The sequence below is a fragment of the Oncorhynchus mykiss genome, unplaced genomic scaffold, assembly GCF_013265735.2.
Source record: "Oncorhynchus mykiss isolate Arlee unplaced genomic scaffold, USDA_OmykA_1.1 un_scaffold_231, whole genome shotgun sequence".
In the NCBI taxonomy this organism is placed as follows: domain Eukaryota; kingdom Metazoa; phylum Chordata; class Actinopteri; order Salmoniformes; family Salmonidae; genus Oncorhynchus; species Oncorhynchus mykiss.
In genome coordinates, this window is record NW_023493698.1 from 91,756 (window position 1) to 98,463 (window position 6,708).

The following is a 6,708-nucleotide window of genomic DNA, read 5'->3' on the forward strand; positions in this document are numbered from 1 at the left end:
GCTTGTCACCAAAAGCACTCACAAACTTCTACAGATGCACAATCGAGAGCATCCTGGCGGGCTGTATCACAGCCTGGTACGGCAACTGCTCCGCCCTCAACCGTAAGGCTCTCCAGAGGGTAGTGAGGTCTGCACAACGCATCACCGGGGGCAAACTACCTGCCCTCCAGGACACCTACACCACCCGATGTCACAGGAAGGCCATAAAGATCATCAAGGACATCAACCACCCGAGCCACTGCCTGTTCACCCCGCTATCATCCAGAAGGCGAGGTCAGTACAGGTGCATCAAAGCTGGGACCGAGACACTGAAAAACAGCTTCTATCTCAAGGCCATCAGACTGTTAAACAGCCACCACTAACATTGAGTGGCTGCTGCCAACACACTGACACTGACTCAACTCCAGCCACTTTAATAATGGGAATTGATGGGAAATGATGTAAATATATCACTAGCCACTTTAAACAATGCTACCTTATATAATGTTACTTACCCTACATTATTCATCTCATATGCATACGTATATACTGTACTCTATATCATCGACTGTATCCTTATGTAATACTTGTATCACTAGCCACTTTAACTATGCCACTTTGTTTACATACTCATCTCATATGTATATACTGTACTCGATACCATCTACTGTATCTTGCCTATGCTGCTCTGTACCATCACTCATTCATATATCCTTATGTACATATTCTTTATCCCCTTACACTGTGTACAAGACAGTAGTTTTGGAATTGTTAGTTAGATTACTTGTTGGTTATTACTGCATTGTCGGAACTAGAAGCACAAGCATTTCGCTACACTCGCATTAACATCTGCTAACCATGTGTATGTGACAAATAAAATTTGATTTTGATAATTTTTTTTTTTGGGACGTGCTGTATCAGGAATATGGCCCCCACGAGAAGACAGCTCAGACGAACAGCCCTCCGATGAAGCCCCACCCTTTTCCCAGAAAATATATCTCAAGCAAGAGGCCAAGACTTCACTTCTATGAACGCTCACAGCTGGGGAAAAGTCGGGAATCTTCAATAGTAGTTTGACCCCCGCACCCTAAAAGGTTTGCGGTTCCTCTCCTACGTCTGTGATTGTTCGACAGTGTCAGTGTGTCCTACCCTCCCACAATGTGTGATACGCACCCCGGGAACTCTTTCAGCTATCCTCACCGCGAAGGAAGTCACCAGGAGTGCTTGGTATGGTCCCTCCAACAGGCTTCAGGGACCGGATTGAGTGACCTCACCTGTAATGCATAAAATCCTGGACATACAGGCTTGGTTAACAAACAGTTTCTCATATGTTTTATCTGATTCTATCTTTAACTTCTATGCCTATTTGTTAGCTACATTTTTTTAAATGTATTATTAGTTTATTATCCAATAGGCCACTAAGTGTCCTATCCTAGACCACAAACTTACCCATCCCCTTTTGATACCTGGCTCTGCCCAGGTAACAACCTTATCTACCCTAAATAATGACTAGTAATGACTAGTAGGATTAGTAAATTATCCTTATGTTCTGACATTATCATGTATGTCCAATTCTCCCTTGGGCATCCATTCGGGGCGGCAGGGTAGCTTAGTGGTTAGAGTGTTGGAGTAGTAACCAGAAGGTTGCAAGTTCAAACCCCCAAGCTGACAAGGTACAAATCTGTCGTTCTGCCCCTGAACAGGCAGTTAACCCACTGTTCCTAGGCTGTCATTGAAAATAAGAATCTGTTCTTAACTGACTTGCCTAGTTAAATAAAGATTTTAAAAAATCAATCCTGTACCAATTCTCTGTCAAGTGTCTTATCTACTTTAAGAAGTATCTGTGCTACTTATATATTCTTAAATATATAAACAGTAATTCCTTTCTCTCCTATCTCTCAAATACCACTAAGCGTCTCACTGACTTTATCTAAAATCATTGATTTTTGACTATATTAGTAATATCAGCTTCCATTCGGGTTCTTTGTCTGAGTCAGATTTTGGACGCCTCCCTTCCATTCTCTTTGTTCTCCTATAACGGTAATCTCCCGTTAGTTCTGACACTTCCTTTGAGGAATTTCTATCCATCCTTACCGTTACTTAGCTATGGTATTTAATCACTTATCTATGCCTTTCTATATTTAATTTTACATTCTATGTGCGTGTATTTCTATGAATCTGCTATTTACCGTTACTTAGTTACTTTAGTTGCTTTTCTGTCTGACTATGTGTGTGTCTCTTTAAAGATAATCAGTATGTATTTCTCCTTTTTGGAAACCACGTCTATAGATGACTTTTGATCGGACATTACATTTCACCAGTAGGATATTCTCCTTGGGACTTTCAACGTTAATATCTCATATCTCACTACTCTAAACTAAGTTAACCTCATCCTTTGATATTAATTTCTTTCAGCATTGTACAGGTTCAATTAGTCTGTTCGCCTAGAATTACCCTGCCTTCTCACCAAGCCAAATTTATCCTCACCTGTTATATATATATCTTATCTGCTACTTCTTGATAGTCAGACTACTTCCCATATACAGATAGACTCAGGTTAAAACTTTATTTAGGTATATTTTTTGAATTAATGGCTATCCTATTTGTACGGAACAAGCGTCCTAATTCCCCAATGCGTACTATATCTCTCCTTTAATAAGCTTCCGGGTGGCAAAACCAGGATTTATTAAGCTCTAGTTTATTTATGGTAGTGCACCTTACCACAGGTCAATTTCAGACCTGTTTCCTTCCTATCGATTTAGGTTAAAACCCAAGGTAGAAACCCATTTTATTTGTTCAGAATATTTAAGCACCGATCATTGATTCAATCCAAACTCCTTTAGAACATGAATCAAAAATATATCCTAAATAATCCCTCCCAAATTCGAGAATAAAGGCTACTGACCTGCTGCCCTGTTCGTTTGGATCTAGTCACCACCCCTGTCTTCTGGGGTGTATACCGGCCTGTTTTTTTTAAACCTCAATTCAGAGGCCAGGTCTTAACTAACGTGCACGATTTTAACGGCGTACGACCTCCAGATGGCAGGGACGGATATTTAGATCCGGCTCGAAGGACCAATTTGTTAAAGGAATTAAATTGCTCTATGTTGTAATACCCAATTAAAATTAAACACTCTGTCGATTCATAAGGATTTGTAAGACCCTTATTCTATAATAATGGACAGAGCCCAGTCTTAAAGTCCAACAGCAGAGTTTATTCACGAGAGTACTGAACACGATACAGGTTACCACAGGTTATAAACTGAAAATGACGTCATTAGTTCCAGTACCAACCCGTGCCATCTCCGTTCCAGTACAAAGGATGTATCTCAAGTCTTCCCACATCTGTCTCCCTACCAATTTAATATAATTTATGACTGAGCCAAGGTTTTCCGGTGTAGATAAGCATTCTAGCCAGTCTGAAGATATCGTTAATTCATTCCTACCCAGGAACAGACCGTCATTGTTCTAATCCTCGATTCATTCACACACATTATATTCAGTACTGGGATCAAGAATTAAAACTCATACATATACAGTAACATAATAGTATTCTGATTAGTTACATATACAGTAACATAATAGTATTCTGATTAGTACATATACAGTAACATAATAGTATTCTGATTAGTACATATACAGTAAAATAATAGTATTCTGATTAGTACATATACAGTAACATAATAGTATTCTGATTAGTCAGTCCTGATTGTAATGTATACATAATTAGTCATCATTGATAAAAAAAATCCCTTAACCTCTTGAACCTCTGGGGGCAGTATTTCATTTTTGGATGAAAAACGTTCCCGTTTTAAAAAAGAAATTTTGTCACGAAAAGATGCTCGACTACGCATATAATTGACAGCTTTGGAAAGAAAACACTCTGATGTTTCCAAAACTGCAAAGATATTGTCTGTGAGTGCCACAGAACTGATGCTACAGGCGAAACCAAGATGACATTTCAAACAGGAAAGTCCCCAGATTTTGAATGCAATGTGTTCCAATGACTCCTTATATGGCTGTGAATGCGCAAGGAATGAGCCTACACTACACTCGTTTCCCCAAGGTGTCTACAGCATTGTGACGTATTTGTAGGCATATCATTGGAAGATTGACCATCAGAGACTACATTTACAAGGTGTCCGCCTGGTGTCCTCCGTCAAAATTATTGCGTAATCTCCAGCTGCATGGACGTTTCCATTTGGTTCAGAAGAGAAAGGCAACTGCCACGAATGATTTAGCATCGAATAGATATGTGAAAAACACCTTGAGCATTGATTCTAAACAACGTTTGCCATGTTTCTGTCGATATTATGGAGTTAATTCTGAAAAAAGTTTGCGTTGTAATGACTGAATTTTCGGGGTTTTTTCTTAGCTAAACGTGATGAACAAAACGGAGCGATTTCTACTACACAAATAATATTTTTGGAAAAACTGAACATTTGCTATCTAACTGAGAGTCTCCTCATTGAAAATATCCGAAGTTCTTCAAAGGTAAATTATTTTATTTGAATGCTTTTCTTGTTTTTGTGAAAATGTTGCCTGCTGAATGCTAGGCTTAATGCTATGCTAACTATCAATACTCTTACACAAATGCTTGTGTAGCTATGGTTGAAAAGCATATTTTGAAAATCTGAGAAGACAGTGTTGTTAACAAAAGGCTAAGCATGTGGGCCAATATATTTATTTCATTTCATTTGCGATTTTCAAAAATAGTTAACGTTGCGTTATGGTAATGAGCTTGAGGCTATAATTACGCTCCCGGATACGGGATTGCTCGTCGCAAGAGGTTATTAACAGGTTGGAAGCAGGGATTGATCTCTGTTCTCAGGTGGAAAGTTGTATGAGACGTACCAGGAAGTGTCACCACTCCACCAAGGCTCTGCACAGGAAATCAGACATGTACCAGGAAGTGTTACCACTACACCAACGCTCTGCACAGGAAATCAGACACGTACCAGGAAGTGTCAACACTCCACCAAGGCTCTGCACAGGAAATCAGACACGTACCAGGAAGTGTCAACACTCCACCAAGGCTCTGCACAGGAAATCAGACACGTACCAGGAAGTGTCACCACTCCACCAAGGCTCTGCACAGGAAATCAGACACGTACCAGGAAGTGTCACCACTCCACCAAGGCTCTGCACAGGAAATCAGACACGTACCAGGAAGTGTCACCACTCCACCAAGGCTCTGCACAGGAAATCAGACACGTACCAGGAAGTGTCACCACTCCACCAAGGCTCTGCACAGGAAATCAGACACGTACCAGGAAGTGTCACCACTACACCAAGGCTCTGCACAGGAAATCATCATATTAATGGTTGATGGCAGTTCAGTCTGCTTGTCCACAGACTGCTTTCAGGTACGGACACAAACATTTCATATTTGGTCATTTGGGCGAAGTGTCTGTTTAAAACAGGGCTGGAAGAAAATGCTGCTCTCCAGGAGGGTTGGCCAGCCCGAACTGTTTCCCAGGTGTTTGAATATTTTCTTGTTATAAATATTAATTTTAAAAAATCATCCATCCTTCAAGAAACATTTAATGATGTTACATGCCTCCTAACGGAGGGAGGTGCAGGAATCAGGAACACCTTACCACTGCTACACCTGGTTATCAGCAGAGTCCCAACATCTTACCACTGCTACACCTGGATATCAGCAGAGTCCGAACAGCTGTCCCAACACCTTACCACTGTTACACCTGACTATCAGCAGAGTCCCAACACCTTACCACTGTTACACCTGACTATCAGCAGAGTCCCAACACCTTACCACTGCTACACCTGGCTATCAGCAGAGTCCCAACACCTTACCACTGTTACACCTGACTATCTGCAGAGTCCCAACACCTTACCACTGCTACACCTGGCTATCAGCAGAGTCCCAACACCTTACCACTGCTACACCTGGCTATCAGCAGAGTCCCAACACCTTACCACTGTTACACCTGACTATCAGCAGAGTCCCAACACCTTACCACTGCTACACCTGGCTATCAGCAGTGTCCCAACACCTTACCACTGCTACACCTGGCTTTCAGCAGAGCCTTGTCTGGCAGCGAAACAGGTCTTTCAGCCTCATTTACTGCCTTTAAAAACATATCTGATATGGCTTAAACAAATGTGGTTTCTAATGACAATTGAGATGTACAATCTATGGCATAAGGGGACCACAAGCGGATAAGAGGCAATCTGTAATTTTGCTTAAGACATTAATGAGTGAGCGGACGGACGTAGTCACTATAACTATTTGGTTAGCATTTTTTAAATGTACAGCGACAGAATTCATAATGTGGGCCGTTCTTACAGTGTTCTCCCTGCACACCTATTCAGAACAGTAGGATAAATAACGGGGGCATATAAGCAGACAATGAAAGCTCTTACAATATTCAATGATTACATTTCTCTAAAACAGGTTACATGCTACATGTGCACCACCAAGTCAGAACAGTAGGTGTAATTAAGAGGGGTAAAAATACTGAATTATTAGGGTGAGGCACATGGGCTACTAACATCTTACTACACAACATACACTTAGTATTACTTTCTTAGCTACGGTATACATATCTCCCTGGCATATTACAATATTTATGCAGCAGCATAGAAAACAGTTTTGGACTCAACTTGTTGTGCTGTGCTCACTTGAACAGGAAGTTGGCACGGCCGTTGGCACGGTCCTTCGTGGGAAAATTTTGTCATCAAAGCCTGGAATTTTCTGGATTTATG

At 41.0% G+C, this 6,708-nt stretch overlaps 1 protein-coding gene across 1 annotated transcript in view; it reads left to right on the forward strand.

Annotated features, from left to right (window-relative positions):
* LOC110517709 (NLR family CARD domain-containing protein 3-like) overlaps nt 1–6,708 on the forward strand; it is a 283,581-nt gene that overhangs the window by 42,829 nt on the left and 234,044 nt on the right. The window lies entirely within an intron of this gene.